Raw genomic sequence first — 18,589 nt, forward strand, 5'->3', positions numbered from 1 at the left:
AGGAAAAGGATGAGTGCTTCTATGAGTTTGCTATATAAGGGACCTGATCCTGTCCCTATTGACATCAGTGGGAACAAGATCAGACCTATACTGTTGCGATTCATGACAATATGCTAGTTACAAAGCTGTCCTTAGTCCTATGTTATCTTCAACACCCTGGAACTTGCAATTTAATTTTAATAATACAAAATCAAAATTTCAAAGTCATTATTCCTTCTAGATGCACCACATACTCCACACAACTACTAGCTTTTAATACTCTAAAAGTAAGGTCAGAAAATTACTAGGACTTTCATGCTAATGCTTACCTTAATTTTATTGTAAGTACCCAATTTCTCACTGATTGCTATTTAAAAGAAGAAAAGAAAGAAGCAAAAAACAACCAGCACCTTATAGAATACTAAAAGGAAATTGCAGGTCTTTGTGTTCTTTTCAAAACCTGAACTAAGAACCCAAATCACATATAAAGTGTGTAATTTAAAAATTACAAATATGTTTTACAATTTGAAACAATCCAGTTGAAAAGCAGGGCTCTCTCTTACCTAACAAATTTTCTGTTCAGGGTCCTATGTTTTTCCACCCAACAACTGATATTCTTTTTTCTGCAAGAAGTGCCAATAATGTGGTTGTCATATTTTCAGCTGTTGGACGGCAACGAAACAAATCTCAAACTCTGGTCATGGGAGATGAAGAAAATTTTTTAAAGATTTAGGGATTTTTCAAATGTAAATATATTTTCATTTTAATTGTACATACACACTCCCGATTATTTTGAATCATGGTCAGTTAATTTTTAAAGCTTTACAGTTCACCTGTAAAAGTCAGAATTGTAGTAGAAAGTCTTGCCTGTTTAGTCTACTAGATATTGAAGGTCTAAGATTTACAATGAACTTCTACAGTACTTCACAACTGGAATCCAGCCACTCTGAATGTGTAGTAAAACTAATATGTTTCAACGTCCCAAAAAGTGGACTTGAGATAAACCAGTAAGGCATACATTAAACTTGTGACAGTCGCAACTAAAGAAGAGCTCTGCATAAGCTCAAAAGCTTATCTCTCTCCTCAACAGAAGTTTGTCCAATAAAAATTACCTCACCCACCTTGCATCTCTAATATCCTGGGACTGAAATGGCTACAGCAACACTGCATACAAATGGTTTAGTTGGAAGTTGAGCTTTTAACATAGTGAAATGTCCAAAGTAAATCTTTAATTGTAGCTAACAAATAGAATAAGGTACTCCCTAGCTCAGACAAAAGACACTGGGATGGTATGATCTATAGAGGGAAGAGTGACTACTATTGACAATCTTTATAAAGCATTTGAGGTTGTCTAAGTAACATTACGGTAAAAATTAAGTATTTATTATCTGAATTATTTTAAGTATTCACAGGCACAACTAATAATATTATTTGTATTACTTGAAGCTCCAACTAAGATCAGTGCCCCATTGTGCTAGGTGCTGTGGGTACACATAGTAAAAGCTCACAATCTAAATAGACAAGACACACAGAATGTGGCAGGGGAAAAAATGATTTGCCCAGGCTCACACAGCGGAGTTGGAATTAGCATGTAGATATCCTGGGTCTCAGTCCTTTGCCCTATCCATTAGATCATACTGCCTCTCAGTGTTGAATACTGGTCTTAAGATGCCACAAGGAAAAATTTACTTACTGTTTTTCTGATTATTAAAGTCATTAGTATAAAATCTGTTATGTAGTAGAATAACCTGCCAAGTGGATTTATAATTGTGTTCACATGAGATATTAAAGATTAGATAAGACACCCCTCTATTAAACATGGTTTGAAAATTATTAATTCAGTCCTTGCCATAATACAGGAGGATGAATTAGATGACGCATGAGAAGTCCCTTTCAGACAAAATTATTCTATAATTATGTAGTAATAATGGAATATTGCTTTCCCCCTCCCCCCTGCTTCTTTTTTTTTTTTTTTTTTGCCAGTTGCTGGTGGGTTTGGGGTCATCTCCATTGTGTAGCTCTATAAACATTTACAAATATCTGTTTGCAAAGCAAACCACTAAAGGTAAAGAAGGAAGTACAACTATCCAGCAAGTATAAAAAGACTAGAAAACAACTTCCTTTGCATTCTTTCCAGAGAGAGGTATGGCCCAGTGCTGGTGCGAATATAGTAAAGTATGGCAGAATTTCCTGAGTTTTAATCTGGACTCTGTTGCTGATTTTTTGCCTGGCAAATCAGTGAAACTCCCTGCCTTAATTTCCTGTCTATAAAACAGGGATAATAATCTGTAGTTACCAGCTTCACAGATGCTCTGTGAGGATTAATTCAACACTCAACATCTGAAAAGCACTGAGACAACAAAGAGCTCTAAATATTTGCCAAGTGTCTGATTTAATGTTTAAGGTCTTTCTTCCATTCCCTCTATTATCTTCTCAACCCAGTGGTCTTCCTGATTTGTCTGATTTTTTTTTTTTTTTTTTTTGTCCAACAAGAGGATTTAGCCTATTTCCCTTAAACCCAGGTTAAAATCCACTTCAATTTTTATATCAACTCATATTTGACTATTAACACTTAGATTGTCACACCTGTTCTTAATTTCCTCATATGCTTTCATTTTATATTAACTTTGAAACTGTATTGAATGCTGTAAAAAAAAACTTGGTAAAATTTGTATGAAAGATGATATACAAAATAAAGTTGTATTGTAGTTGCATCCACAAATCTGTCATCACAATAAAAAAAAAGACTACTCATGCTGTTATCAATAATATTTGTTTTTGCAGTATATAAAGATGCCATCTTATCCTTTGCACTTGAGAAATTCTGGTTTCAGTATAGGACACAAATATTTTGCCTGGTTTTGGTTTCAAATAGGTTTATTGGTTTATAATTTAGAGAATATGAACAGTTATATAAACAGACCTCTGGCATTCCAATATATTTGTACTGAAAATAAAGCTATAGATTTCAATTTTTCATCATACACGTATTCTTTGTTCCCCTCCTTTGCTTTAATCTCTTCATCCTCAATTTGGATAAGGAGTGGAAGGGCTAAGCATAGGTTTTTAAAGGGCCAAATTCTGCTCCTTGACTACATGAGTGCAAACCCAATGGAAGATGCACCTATCCCACTGAAAGGCACTGTTATTCAGAATCAAAGTATATCATGATCTTCCATGTTGTTTTCCCTCAGAGAGTACGTATAGCTACTATGTCTCTCGTGTGTATTCAATTCAATCTGTCCTTGAAACTCCTGATTCCTGCCAACCTCATACAGTTACATTCTATGGTCCTTGCTTATCAAAGCACTTAAATTCCAAGTTAGGTATGGGCTTAAGCATGTGCTTAAATGCTTACTGAATACTTCCCCCCCTCCCCCCCACACACACACACTAAATTAGTAGCTGTTAGAATATTCTAGGAAAATGTAGTCAAAGTAAATTCCAACCTCTATTTTTCCTTTTCCTCCCTCAAGTTAAGGCAACAGCAATTTTTTTTTTTCAAAATATAAAACGTTGCATGTGTTAGGAGTTTTCCTGGAAATAGCAGGAGCAACTGTGTCCTTTGGAAGAAATTTCTGCAAAATTTGTACCATCCCATCTGTGTTTTGCAGGAGCTGGTCAGAGGGAAGTACCATTCTAACTCCCAGAAACAATTTCTCTTTGGAACTTGTTTTCATCCCTCTTGCTGTTTCTAAGTAACTCAGTGTTTTGATCAGTATGCCTTCATGTCTATGCATTTCCTACCTTAGATGAGGAGCATCCAGTTTTATTTCTTTCTGAAATGGAGTTTCTCTCTCACATTCAAGTAAGTCATCAATAAGTCAGTTGGATCCACCATTTCTATTCCTGATGGCACACTTTGTGTATAAGTATAGCTAGATCTAGAACCACATCATCCCCTGCATGGGCTACTCTTGTATAGAAGTCAGAATGGATGGTCTAATGATTGAGGCAGGGGGTTAGAGGAGATTGAGGTTCAAGCCTTGTCTCTGCCATAGGCTTTCACTGTGACCTTCAGCAACTGAATCTCTTCGTGTCTCAGTTCTCCCATCTGCAAATTAGGGATAATGCTTCCTTTCTCCAACTCTCGTCTATTTAGAGTGTAAGCTGTTCAGGGCAGGGGCTGTCTTGGACTATGTGTTTGTACAGTACTCAGCACAGCAATGCCCCAAACTCATTTGGCACCTACAGGCACTAATGCAACACAAATAATAGGAAACTCTGAAGTTTTCCTCAGTCTTGTACACATTCTTTGAGAATTTTCATCCCTGAGCCTCCTACAGAAAAAGGGATGTGGCCCCAAAACCAGCAGCAGCAGCAGCCTAGGTCTGGGAAGGTACAGGCCATTCTTGCAGAGACTCTACCTAATCTTATCAGCTTATAGTTCCTTTCTGCCTCCCTGGGGCCCCCCATCAGCAGAGCTCTTCAAGGGCCAACAGAAGCTCCTGCAACAGCTGCTAGGCCTGTAACCCCTATAGAGGGCATTTCACAGCACAATGGGAACATTTAACACATTCAGAGTAACTAGTTGAGAGTCAAATGTGTAGTGGAGAGCCTCGCGTAGTAGATTTTAACTAGAAACCTTACAAGGCTAGGGAAAGCCCGAGTCTGGCATGTATTGAGTTGATACAAGGAAGGTGGTGGTGGTGGTGACGATGGAAATTTTTTAAGAATGCTCAGTTTAAAAAAAGCTTGTTTTGAAAACTTAAATTATGGTTTCTTTCTACTTTTAGACACAGTCCTAACAGATCTAAAGGGAGTTAATGTAGAAGAAAAGGAACCAGCACCATTTGTGCATGAATGCTCCTGCTGTGGCCATGTCTAAATTACGCAAGTGTGCCCCTCAAAATAGCTTACAATGTAAGGACATTTTTTTCATTTGTAAAATTAAAAGATATTTTAAAGAACATTAGGCAACCAATTACTTATCATTGCTCACTGCATTTGAAGAAAAAATATGAAAGTTAGTGACATTTTACATGTGCAACATAGTCACTCAGTACTAGATTAGCTATAGGAAGGTTTACTCTACCTGTTTAGTGCATACAGCATGCAAACATACAGAGACACCAAACTCAGACATCCTAAATTTTACATTTGCCCAGGTAAATACTTAATGTCCCAATTGCCTGTTTATCATACGTAAGTGCTGAGTCGGACATCACTACATAGGCTTTTCACATCCTATTAGTGGCTTATATTTTTATATTGGGTATAACATAGTTACATGTCAAAGTAACCAAATCCAATGGAAATTCTAATGGAAAATTGTTTTATTCTCATTTCATAAAGATTAACTTATTACATTAAAAAATATAAACTATCATAGTGGTCAGATCACACTAAAGTTCTAGGTCCATATATTCTACTCACCAACCACTTGCACAATAGTTTAGCAGGTGCACCCACAACTATAGACTATGAAGGAAAGTAGTGGATTCGCCACCTGGTGCGGTCTTCAAGTGAAGGCTCTGCCTTTCTGAAAGATATATTTTAGCCACACAAGTTATTGGGCAAAATACAGTGGTCACCGGGTGAAGTTCTATAGCCTGTAATATACAGGATGTCAAATAAGATTATCTAATGTTCTCTTCTGGCTTTAAAATCTGTGAATCACTACACGCTAATTGCCAGCTGACACATACAGATAAACATTAATTTTGAAAAACACAAATGTACGTCAGTTGAATTCTGCATGTTTAAGCAAAAAGACCCGAGGCTACGGGAAAACCCTTCAGTCTACAGGTAAAACCATTCTAATTGGCTGACCTCTGTGTTCCACCCATCTCCTTGGGAAAATGCAGCCAGTCAGAGCTTTCTGCATGTGCTGTATCAGGATAAAGCAGCTAGTTAGTTTGGAGTTCCTGATCCCTCAACATGTGTAGATGCACCAGACAAACACATATCATAGCCACCAGAGAGCTAGCCCTGGAAACAGCTGAGAATTCCTGGTCCCAGAGCAGCCCTATTTCAGCCTTAACTGGGGCCAACTGTGGGAGGCAGGTGCCTCAAGCAAGCATGGGGCAAGTAGCTCCCATCCTTATTTGCGTCCATCCAATCTGGGCTTTCGTTTGAGGCAGGAGTATCAGAAGAACCAGGTACAGGGAGGAAAGGGCAGATCCTTGTCCCCATGCCTTCCTGTATTTGAGAGCAATCCCTGAGGCCCCAGACTCCTACTTCTTCTGACCAAAAACCACTGTTTCTCCCCCTCCCAGCCCTATTTTCCTTACTCTAACCCCTCAAAGGCTCATACACATAACCAGACCCGAGTTCCCCTTTCCCAACTCCCCAAAGGGCCTGGATAACCACACTTCTCCTCACAGAGCTCTATGCTACTAGGGCCAGCTCTCCTCAGCCTCCTTTTCCTCCTGGTCAGAAAAACCCCTCACTACCACACATACCCAACACCCTTTATTCCCCACACCATAGGCTGTCGCTTACCCTCCCACAACACTCAGCTCCATGACCCTTGGCCAATGCCTCCAACACTCAAATTTCTGGATACACCTAATTCCTCCACACGCCCTTGTTTTCCTCTGGCTTAGTTTTCAAACCCGGTCCCTGGCTTCCTGCCCACCGACTCCCACTTTTACGTCTGGTCATCTCCCATTCTTCTCTTCAAAGTTATTGGTTATCCTCTCCCAAGTTCCTGAGTAGCCTTACCAGCTACCCTAGCTCACCTACCCCAGCTACTCATGGCTCACCCAGCCCCAGTGAACCAATGTCAGGGAGTGAAGTTGTTGTGACTGGATTTGGGTGTGTGGGAGAGAGAGAGAGTGAGTGAGTGAATAAGTGAAAGAATGAACAGTATAGTTAGAATGACTTCCTGGAGTATGAGAGAGGATGTAGGGGAAGACCGAGTGTGGAGTTTTGTCCTTTGTGCTAGTCTCGAGGTCTTCATAAATCTAATCACCCCTAGCTCCATTAGTCTTAGTTTACTTCTCTCTCTCTGCATTCTCTGTGTTCTCTGATTTCCTGGAGATATCAAGTGCCCTTCAGAGGGAACCATTTTCCCATGGAAAGTTGTGGCCTGAGTTCCAAATATGGGAGAAAGCTACAGTGTTTGATAAAGAAACACAGTTTCCCTTGAAAACTGGCAGGTACCATAAGGCACCTACACCTTACCTTGCACTAATTAGTCTCAAGTATAATTAATTTCCATCAGTTCATGACCATGAAACTAATTCCTGTTTAAACTTAATTTGATACAACTGTAAGTGGTACCAGATACAAACCCCTCCCCCCACTCTAGCTGTATCTGTTACCATGCTCTAATCCAGGGGTTCTCAAAGTGGGGGTCAGGACCTCCAGGGGTCATGAGGTTATTACATGGAGGGTTGCGAGCTGTCAGCCTCCACCGCAAGCCCCACTTTGCCTCCAGCATTTATAATGGTGATAAATATATTTTAAAAGTGTTTTTAATTCATGGGGGGCGGGGTGTCACACTCAGGCTTGCTATGTGAAAGGGGTCACTAGTTAAAAAAAAAAAAAAAGTGTAAGAACCACTGCTCTAATCACTGCTGGGATATATTTTGTACTCTCATGTAATAGTCCAAAAAGCAGAGAACAACTGTATAATAACCATCTCATGTCAAAATATTCAGTATAACTTCATTAATGCAATAGTATCCTAAAGGTATTGTGCTGTATTTGTGTTTTAACAACCACTGTATATTCACTGGACTTTCATTCTAAGTTGGTTTTTTTTTTCTTTTGTGTACTTCCTCCTGCTTCCGAATACACTTGTTTAGACTCAGACTCATAGGTGTGAGATATTCTTCAGTTTTACTACTCTGACTATGTTTAGAGAGAACTGTTCTTCTTCTATCAAAATGTAAAAACATTAATGGGATGAGAGGAGAGATTTGACAAGTGCACATTGGACCATCTTGTCATTCTTAAAAACTGGTTTTTGCAAGATTTTAACTCCCCTCTCTCCCCACTTTCATGGCAGAATTCCTCTGGCCAGAATGGGCAGATTGAAAGCACTCTCTGAGGGTGATATCAGTTGTATGCAATGGGGTGGGTAGGGGCTTTGTAAGAGCTGTTAAACTAGATCCCTTCCAGAGAGCATCCAGAAAACCATGTCTCCATTGGTTCTGCGAGTGGCAATCCTGAAGTTATTTGAAAACTAAGCCTGTGCCTTTTCAAAACATCTTTTAAGAAACTTGTACGAGTTCCATGTCTCCCCCAGTATAATAGTAATACCACAACATGAGCAGAGAATATATATGACCAGAACACGCAAAAAGATCTATTGCCCAGCCCCTTACCCTTCTGCCAACTTGTTGTTACAATAAAGCCTTCTCAAACCTAAGAATGAAGCAGAGCAACACAGACAGCAATATTACTCCAGGTTTCTGAATGTCAAAATGTAAAGAAGAGATGAATGAGACCAAAGAGTAATATCATAAGTACTTATTTAACCAGAGAACACAAGTATAAAATACTACACACGTGCAGGGTGATTGAGTTGACATGGCTTTGGACCTTTGATTCTGCATTTCCTGATTTTGTGTTCTTTAACTATGAAATCTTAAAATGTACTTTGGCACCGCAAGTGACTCAGTAAAAATTATATTGTGAGCTCTATATTTATTGTATCTCAATAATTTCCATATCAAAGGTGTTTAGTTTGCAACTAATAAAGAACATTTTTTCTAACTGATATCTTTGCATCCTGGACTCAGAGAGACAAGCTAGCATCCCTAGCATCATAAGTGATAGAGGTTCACTTATGCCCCATTGTCTTTTAATCATGGTACTTTGACAACAGTGCAATTGGGTCAGTTCATTCAATCTTAGTTGTGTCAGCTCTGCAGTTCTAATGGAAGAAAGAAGCATTAAAACTTATTTTTGAAATTAACAGATATGTTTCTGAATACACATAGAGCATCTGTGGGGTGAGGGGGCTAGACGTAGAACCAAATTTCATAGTAAATCCTTTTCTCTATAATGGGCCAAACCAAAGAAACCCTGTTTCTACATTCTCTATGACTTTAGAAAAGGATGCATCTCATTCTGAACTTCACTGTTAAGGATCATCTCTACTTTTTTTAAAACTTTGTTTAAAATAATCCCATAATGATTGATCTCTCTCTCAATGGATGTCAACTATATACATTTTCTTTAAACTTAGAAAAATTTTGCGGAGGAGAGACTTTTGTTCTGCTGTTGGTGGAAATTGCCAATGCCTGTCTTTAAGAGGCATCTCTCAAGCAAATGATTGTTAGAGCTCATGCTCAGAAAGTCATCTTTTCTTTTTGACAATCTCTCTTTGTTTAGGATGATTATATTTGAAGTGCAGAAGACTTTTCATAGTTCAGGTTTCAGCCAACTTCTATTATAAAACCCTATTTCAGTACCTCTTGGCCTAGAATACTGCAAGTTACCAGATTTACTCTGAAGGCAAATGAGAGTATTTCCTTTATGTGTGAGGCAAAATCTTCAAACTGTTTCTGAGTTGTGTGTTACTGACATGTAAATCTGATTTGAAATGTTGACTATTGTCTAATATTTCTTCAACTCCCTCTAGCTCAAATTATATTTGTTACTATCTATTCCATCTTTCCCTAATGTTAAATCTCTTTGAAAACTCCTGTGCCAGCTACTTTTGAAGAAGATCGATTGTAATTAAGCAAAGTTGTTAAAGATTTTTGTGCTGGATAGTTTGAAGCCAAATCTTGTTCCCACTGATGTCAATGGGAGTCCTTTGGAGAATTGGCTCCGCAGCATCAAGTGTTGCAAGTGTCTAATGTTTCTTTTTATCCCTCTGTCGGCCTAACAAAAATCATATTACATCACATCATTTGAAATTTCAGTAGATCTTGACACTGTCTTATTCAAGGGCAGCTATCTTTAAAAAATTAAGAGCTTGCCATTACTGAAAACTAGATCCAGTTCTCTGTTGGCATAGCCAACAGAGAAAAAAATGCTGGTGGAGATTACATTTGATGTTGACCTCCTAGCTGACCTGGTCTATATTTCAAAAGAGAAATATGAGTCAAGAATATGTTTAAAAAAATGGCTACTCTTCTCTTCCCCACCAAAATGTTTCTTTGGTCATGGAGTGATGTTCCAGAGTTTATTTTCTAGAAGGAGTAACTGATTAATTGAATTTAAGTAACCTACCAAAAGTTACATAGAAAGTTTGTGGCAGATTGAGAAACAGAAACCTTTGTCATATTTTTTTTATTAATGCAGAACCTATTATTAGGAGGGATAACAGATTATTCTTTCCTCTTACAAAACATGCCTAAAGTCTTCTAGGAATGAATTTAAGCCAATGATTTTCTGTGGTTATTGTAGTTATCACTATAAGTCTTACAGACAGTCACTATGGGACCCTATGCTAGAACATCTGTTGGCCTTGTCTTCAACAGGTGTAAAAGCATAGCAAAACCACTGCTTGGAACACCTTGTCTTCCCATAAGAACCATCCCAGGCAATTTTACATGCATTAATTGAACCTTTGCATTTTGCAACAAATGAGATGAGTCCTTTAGCTCAGGTCTAGCTGAACCAACAGAGGCTACAACAGTTTCTTCAGAGTGTGGAGAAGTCAACCGGTTGTCTGGAAAAATGGAGCTCAGGATCCAAAGATAATCTGCATAGAGATTATCCTCTGTTTATTAAACTCTGGACAGGTTTACTGTAGAAACAAAAATCTCTAAAGGTTCAAGAATGGGACTCAGGCATTTCCCACATCAAAATCATAAACTTGAAATAAAGTACTGTGTAAACCTTAAATGAACAGCAGAAAGATGCCAAAACATTTTTCATTGCCAGGCCTGAAAGACTAAATCAGAAGTTAAACAGCTGGTTTCCTCAAAGGTCACAGACAAATCTAAACTCATGGCAGATCTTAAAATATATCTTAAATAAGCCAATTAAAGACTTTAATCAAAGCTGTTTCTGTTGAATAATCAGATCTCAATCCAGACTCCCATCTGTGAAGAATTTAAATTATTTTAAGGAAAATCTGTAGGGTGTAAAGTTCAATTTTCATGACTATTTTTGCACAGCTAGGCCACCAGGGAGGCAATTTCTGCCCTGCAGCCACAGGAAATGGATTTCCACTGTTGAATAGTGTAACAGGGTGCATGCTACTCACCACTCAGCAGCACCTCCTCATGGCTTAGCTAGGGAATCCATGCCCTATCCAGCAGATACTCAGCCCATTGCCTTAGTCACTTGCTCTGTAGCCCCTCTCTTGCTGGTCAGGACCCACAGTGCCTCTCGTTCATGGCTTAGCCCTCCAGCCAAGTCACCATAGAATTGTAGGACTGAAAGGGACCTCAAGAGGTCTTCTAGTCCAGTCCCCTGCACTCAAGTCAGGACTAAGTATTATCTATACCATCCCCAACAGGTGTTTATCATTGGAGGCTTTTAAGAACAGGTTAGACAGAGATTCCACAACCTCCCTAGACAATTTATTCCAGTGGTTAACTACCCTGACAGTTCAGAAGTTTGTCCTAATGTCCAGTCTAAACCTCCCTTGCTGTAACTTAAGCCCATTGCTTCTTGTCCTATCCTCAGGGGTTAACTGGAACAATTTTTCTCCCTCCTTCTTGTAACAACCTTTTATGTACTTGAAAACTGCTATCATGTCCCCGCTCAGTCTTCTCCAGAGATGATCACCCTCCTCTTCCAGGGTCTCATCCCACAAAGTCTCAGGCAGTCTCCATATCCACTATGCTGACTGCACCACTCCCACAGTAAGGGAGCTTGGGCCCACCCTCTACTCCAGGTTCCAATCCAGGGACCCTCAAACCAGCAATTCAGGTCTTTCCATTTCAGACCTTACTGCTCCCTTCCAGGGCAACTTCCCACCCTACATTTCTGAGACCTCTACTCTCCCCCTTGCACCAGGAAGTGTGACTGCAGGCTCACCTCCCAGCCTCAACTCCTAGGCTTTTTAGAAGCTCCACCTGTTCTTGCCCAGATGAGCATCATTCTCAATCAGTATTACTGCCCCTTAGCTCCCTAGCAGTTGCAGCTTAAGGCTAATTGGCCTCTCTTGCTGGTGTGGGGTGAACGCCCCATCATAAATGGGGAAGTTGGAAGAATTTCTATTAAGTGACACAGAGTACTCTTTCTCCTGGTGATTACGTATACTGCCTTTATATCCCTCTTAGTCCAGGTAGCAAGAGAACAAGGCTAACAGATGAACTCTGGTCTGCTTCAAAAAGCAGTGCTCAGCACTATCGCTGCTTCAGTATGCAAGTATTATTGACTTCATTGGTTGTTTCCAGTGTTTCCAACCCCCAATGATCAATCATCTTGGCCCCCAAAATCATGAGACTGACTTAAAAATCATGAGATTTTTTTTTAAATAATACTTTCAGAGTTTGTTTAATTTGCCGTCCATTGGTGAGTCTTTAGGGTGCACTCAAATAATATTTTCTAGCTTTTTTCAGCGCTGTGAGATTTACTTTTTTAAAAAATGGAAACTGAGATTCTCATATAAGCACTTGTCACCAGGAGATGGGACTTTACATAAAAAATCAAATAACTTGTGAGACTTGTGATAAAATCACAGGGTTGGCAACACTGTCCTCCACATAACTGAGGGAAGAATTTGGCCTAATGAGCTTACATAGGTGTAATTTGGGTTTCAGAGCCAGAGCCCTTATTATGGGTGAAGATGCACAAGAAGGAAAAAGGCCACCTTGACTCTGCAATCCCAGGCTGAGTTTGCAGGACTGGCAATTAGAAAATCCTTCTGCTTGTAAATTAAGAAAATTTGAATTCAAAATTGTTAAGAAACAGTAGATATAGACCCTTCCTCTGCAATGCAACTTGCAGAGCCATATTTAAGAGGAGAAAAACACTTCATGTTAAGCAAAGCAATTTTTTAAATGTAGCACATACTGTTCCTTATAACAACTTTGAACCTCTTTGATTTTCAGTAGCTTTTAATGGGTCCTGAATTTTCTCAATCTTAATAAGTCTGACTCAACTCTAATTGACAGCTTCTTGTTTGTTTTTTAAATATTCTCCTGTAATGTATTTTAGATATTTTAAAAATGCATAGCGATTTTACAGTTCTTTGTTATTGAGTGTTGTAATTATAATTTCATATTACACTACAGCTTACTTTACTTTTTGGCATACTTTTTGGAATTTACTTAATGGCATGCCATAACTTCTATTTCATGTTTGGATAGCAATCTTTCATAATACTTTAAATATCAGAATTTTAAAAGAGAAGTGGAGTGGAGCACAAATGTTTCAGAGTTCCAAACCCCAGACTTCGCTACTCACAAATACGATTCCCCCTCAGAAAACACAAGGCTCATAGGCTTACTGGGCTAATAGATTGTCAGCATTTTTGAACTTCTCAGTGACTACAAATTATACATTAAAGTGGAACGTCACAAAGTTCCATGCATTATCCTGGTTGATTCCTAGAAATACCTCTTAGTGTGATGCACTCATGTAAAATGTGTCAGCAGTTACAGTAACAGTTAGGGCTTTGGACTTCTAGGAACAAAATAGTTCAGGAAATTCCATTGTCAGTAGTAAGAAAAGGAGTCCTTGTTGCACCTTAGAGACTAACAAATTTATTTGAGCATAAGCTTTCGTGAGCTACAGCTCAATGCCACATGAACTTTCACTGGATGTATGTTTTAAGTCACTCAATGGGTTAAAATACTTATAAGCATTAAGATGATTTCTACTGTTGCAATGTCAGGAGAACTTATGCGTTGGAGTTGATGTCTACAATTTGTTACTTCAGACTTTTGTATTATGTTGGGTTTTTTAATCAAAATGCTGATGTCACATTCCAGTATATAAATTGGCTTTATTTTTGCCTTTAGTTGTTGAGTTCTAGAAACTTGCTCTTGAATATGACTGGGATGGCAACCTTGCAAATAGTCTAAGAGCTTCAGGAGAGATTTGCATGCATTAGAACTGCATAACTGAGCTTTGTATATAGCATCAGCCACCACAGAAATGCAGGCTATCTCTGGGGTGAAATATGACAGGTGATTTAATACTACACAACAGTTTTGGAACAAGAAGTGAAAGTATCAAGAGTGTTTATGTAAGCATGACATACTTACCCAAATTGGAATTTGGCCACAATGTTTTGGCTTACATATGAACTGTTGCGCATCTCAGGAATCCATTTGAGCTACAGTACAATCTCGAAACAGGCTCTTTGACTTTGCACCAGTTCTAGGGCCCGTTTTGACTTTCCTGTATTGCTGGGCCACTCTGACTTAAGAAGCCATGGGAACCTTCCTTAATGGGCAATGTTCCTCAGTTTGATGAGGGTTCTACAAGAAATTTAATATAGTTGCTGACCGTCCCAGGCTGTGTTAATTTTCGTGCTGAGTTTTCACAGGATGCCAGGAATGATGATATGTAAGACAATTCTTCATTCAGTTCTTCCGTCCTGCCCCTTTCTACATGTGGATTCCTAGTGGAGAGTCCTTGTTCCACTTATGGTCTATAATGAACTCTTTGCCCATGAAGTACAATTTTACTCAGCCCCATCTTCCTGCCCTTTTTATAATTGCGGAGAGACTATGTAGTTGAAAACAACCTGATGTTTCTTTCCTAGTTCCTTATTGTTAGGATTTTCACTGAAGAAAGCAGGAAGTATATATCTCCTCATGCTGTAACATCTGTGTACTTCTGTACATTACAAGTTTCTTCTCGCTGTGAATTTAATGCAGTACAACTCCTACTTACCAAGTTAAATGAAACTCCTGGTTAACTGAAGGTTGACAATGTCCCCTGGTTTTCTACGGCAGTTTCCACTGGCCTCCGGGTCCAAAGCACAGCGACTACAATATTATATATCTTTGTCAGGATAATGTGCAGCACCATCTCCAGCTCAAGAAAAGACAGAGGAGTTCTGTGGAATTATTCCACTTTTGTGACTTACTCAAATAACACAAAAACAATATATCACAGGATTAAATTTTGAACAGAGATCTGTTAAGTACTCTGAATTAAGTAGAGAGATTGATCTGTGTCTGTGTTGTTTGTGAGACTGTCCCAAAATACCACAGTCTACTACCACAGAAGTTTCCTTGAAAGGAGATGTTTAGTAGACTCTGTTGGCTTTTAGCAGTCAGATTTCAGTGCTTTCACAATGGAGGTCTGATTCATGAGTGGAGGCTCTCAGCGCTGGTGCAATGCAAATAATAAATAATAGTGGGAAATTATATAGAGATAAGTTTTGCAAGGGTTTATGTATCTGATTTATGGTAATACCATTTCTTTTTCTTTTTTTTGGTTTTGGTATGGTTTTTTAAGTGGAGGTTTCTATTGAACAATACTCTGTTTTAGGAGGCAATGGATAGATGTACATTTAGCCCGCATTATGCAATTATGCACACCTTGCATGCATCATAAAAGTAGTTATAAAATTGTAAACCTGATTAAATTATGGCAAATTCATGTGGTCCTACAAAACATGCCTCCTCTGTGATGCTTTACTTTTCAAAAATATTTTAAAAGGGACTTATAGATATTAACTGGTTTATTTAAACAAAACAGTCCGGCAAAAACATTTGAATTGCTCTTATGGCACTCTAGTAAAGATGTATTAGGTGAAAACGATAAAGGCAATAATTAAATCAATCAAAATCCATTTGGATAGCTGCAGTGACGTTACAGAAGTGTTCAGCAAAACAACAGATATCAGTTCTGCAATTTCATTGCATAACTGCTGTATATAAAATATATTTAAGAATTTGTCCTTTTTCTAATCTTGCCCAGGTCAATAATGACTGAGAGTCATGACCTTCTGGTCACTCTATAATAGCCTTTGTGAAATAAGTAGGTAGGCTCGGTTAGGATCCCAGCACACACTTTCACAGTTGTCACAGTAACCCTCTGGCTAGCATTCTCAATGGAGGCCAATAACTGAGTGGAGATGAAGACTGATCTACCCCCTTCACTTGCATAGATTGAGCAGAAGCTCATTGGCAGGATAGGGGAAACTTTCATTCCCCCTGCTCATTTTACACCTATTCTGTGGATAAAAAGAAAGGGTCACGCTTTATAGTAAGAGTATGTTTATAAAGGGATAATCAGTCAGTATGTTACAGACATGAGTAGTATGTTTTAGAGAAGATTATAAGTTGCTTGACCTGCTGGACTCTTCAAAATCTAGAACAGCTGATTAGTCATTTATTAAACCATCTATTTATGATTATGAACCCTGTATATACTATTTAAATTGTACCTTTAATAAAAAGTGTGACCTAAGAAAAATTACAGCATTGTCAATCCAGCCTCTTCCACCAGCAGTGAATTCACTGTAAAAATAGCAGTTGTTCTTTATTTAAAGAACATTTTATAAGTATTTTTTAAATATTATAATTTGTTGAACAAAATAAGAGAATAGAAAAAAAGAAGAGTTGCTATTGTATTCAGTCCCGGGTAGTGCTTTAGGAAATATATAGTATAGAATACATTTCTTCTTTATTAGTATGCTAAGGATAAGAGAGAGATTGAAAACTGCATCACAGATCCCTGATATTTATGAAACAGTTGCTATTGAGTGACTTCATCTCTCTTTTTCAGGGTTTGGTTTTTTTTAATTGGAAACACTCCAATGACCAGTGATGACTAGTTATTGTTCCTTTTGTCAACAGGCAAGATGATGGAGGAAGTTCTGGCAGCTTACCAGGTCCCGGGCTCTGCGGAGTTAAATGAGAAGTGCTTCAATGTTCTAATGTGCATCACATCGGATCTTGTTTCTGAAGTGTTAGAAGGAACCCAGCATTACATGTTGTGCACCAGTACACTGTTTCTGATAGAACCCAGGGATGGCAAATTTATATATCAGTATTACCTGTCTGGAGCAGGTTTAATTTTATAAATTAAAACCATAAACTCTATGAGTTTCTAGATGTTATTTATGCTTTTGAGGATGAACTCCTCAGATGAAGAGACAGGCTCTTCTGCAGGACCAGAAGATCACATTGGACTGTAAATTGTAACTAACTCCATTTGTAGCATATTCCTGTGCAAGGAATTGAAGGACAGGTTGCAAGAAGATCCTTCAGTGAATGGGACTTGTTTTGCTTTGAACTGCAAATTTTAAGAAAAGGTTTTTTTAGAAGTAATCACTTTTACTTAACACTATATGTGCAGTCTTTGTACAGCTCTTGACTGGTGACTATACCCCAGAGACGTTGGATTCCTGAACATACTTAGGTTTGGGATGAACCTTTAAATTGTCAAAGTTCCATGAAAATTAGAAAGGGAAAGTTCCAGGGCCAATGTTTGACTAGACCCGTCCTGTCATTTCCTTTTAGTGTCCGAAGGGGTTGGAAAAAGGGCAGGAAGTGGTAATGAAATACAAAATTACATTGTACTCATTTTTGATAAATGCACTTACCAGAAAAGTGCTTTCTGTCTCATAATCAAAGGGAAGGGGTATACTTGCCCTCTCTAAGCCCTCAAATGAAAGATCTGCATTTAGGGTCAGACATGTTGAGTTAGTCTGCTAACTAGCTATAGAAAAGAAGAAACATGTATATGCCCCACTGTATGTGAAAAGAACATTTTGTCATTCCTCTATTTATTTTTGCTCTATCAAAATTAAAGTGCCAGTTATTTGGAATGCTGTGTTCTGTGGTCTCTTGAAATTTGATTAGTGAGAACCTTTTGGCAAGATCATTCCCATTATGGTGTAACTGCATGGTGACCACAGCAATGGACCTGTATAATAAAGATCTACATTCAAAGTTCTGTTTCTGATCATTTTCTCAGTCTTTTACAATATGTCCTTAAAAACTTCCAGTATATCCTCTTTGGGCCTCCCATCACACATACATGGCTCAATGCCCAAGAGCACAAGTAACACATTTTGGTGGCTTACCATTACTGTGGATGTTGATATTAGAAATAGCATTGTGTATTTTAAGAACCACTTTGTTACATAAACTGAGACTAGGCATTTAGGCCTAGATCCTCCAAAGTATGGGGAATTAGGTCCCTAAATACCTTGGAGAATATGGGCCTTAGCACCTGTTTCCATGAAGAGTGACCTTGCTCCCAGTAGGCCTATCCCTATACAATTCAGTACACCCAAGCAGCAAGATTGAGATTTTTCTCAATGAGACAGCTCAAGGGCTCCAGGGGACCTTTCATTATCTGTTCATGGTTGTAACCGTGGTTAATGCTAACTGGGCTTTTCTAAAAAGAATGTTAGAGAGAGCATGTGCGAGGAAAATACGTGCACATTTTGGACCTGATTTTCCCTTGTGTCATCACTAGCCACAGAACCAAGTAAGAGCAAAATGTTTCCAGATCAGTTTAGTAGCATGTTACATCCACTTTGCTTTGCTCTAAGTGACTGTGCAGGCCCAAAGCCCTAGAGAATCAGGCCCTTCAAATCAAAGAGCTTTGTTTCTATTGAAACATTTGACTAGCATAAAAATCCAGTCTCCATTGATTTCCTAACCGGAAACTACATGTCAGACTTTCTGTGGGGGCGGTTATGGTAGAAATGGAGGGACCAAATGCAAGGTCGCAGCATAACTCACTCAGGTTTGGCCCACTTAATGTTGACAGAGCAGTCTCAACCTTTGGGATCTCCTAGATCTGCTCCTCTATTGTTTTTTCCTTGTGTAGT

General features: G+C 38.6%; 1 protein-coding gene across 1 annotated transcript in view; it reads left to right on the forward strand.

Annotated features, from left to right (window-relative positions):
- Positions 1-17,680, forward strand: part of SCAF8 (SR-related CTD associated factor 8) — a 137,474-nt gene extending 119,794 nt beyond the window's left edge. Inside the window, exon 21 of the mRNA XM_084624399.1 lies at positions 16,602-17,680. The gene's annotated coding sequence lies outside the window, so the exon portion shown is untranslated. The remainder of the gene's footprint in view (positions 1-16,601) is intronic.
- The last annotated feature ends 909 nt before the right edge of the window (positions 17,681-18,589 follow it).

The sequence above is a fragment of the Lepidochelys olivacea genome, assembly GCF_965140295.1.
Source record: "Lepidochelys olivacea isolate rLepOli2 genome assembly, chromosome: 3".
Taxonomy (NCBI): domain Eukaryota; kingdom Metazoa; phylum Chordata; order Testudines; family Cheloniidae; genus Lepidochelys; species Lepidochelys olivacea.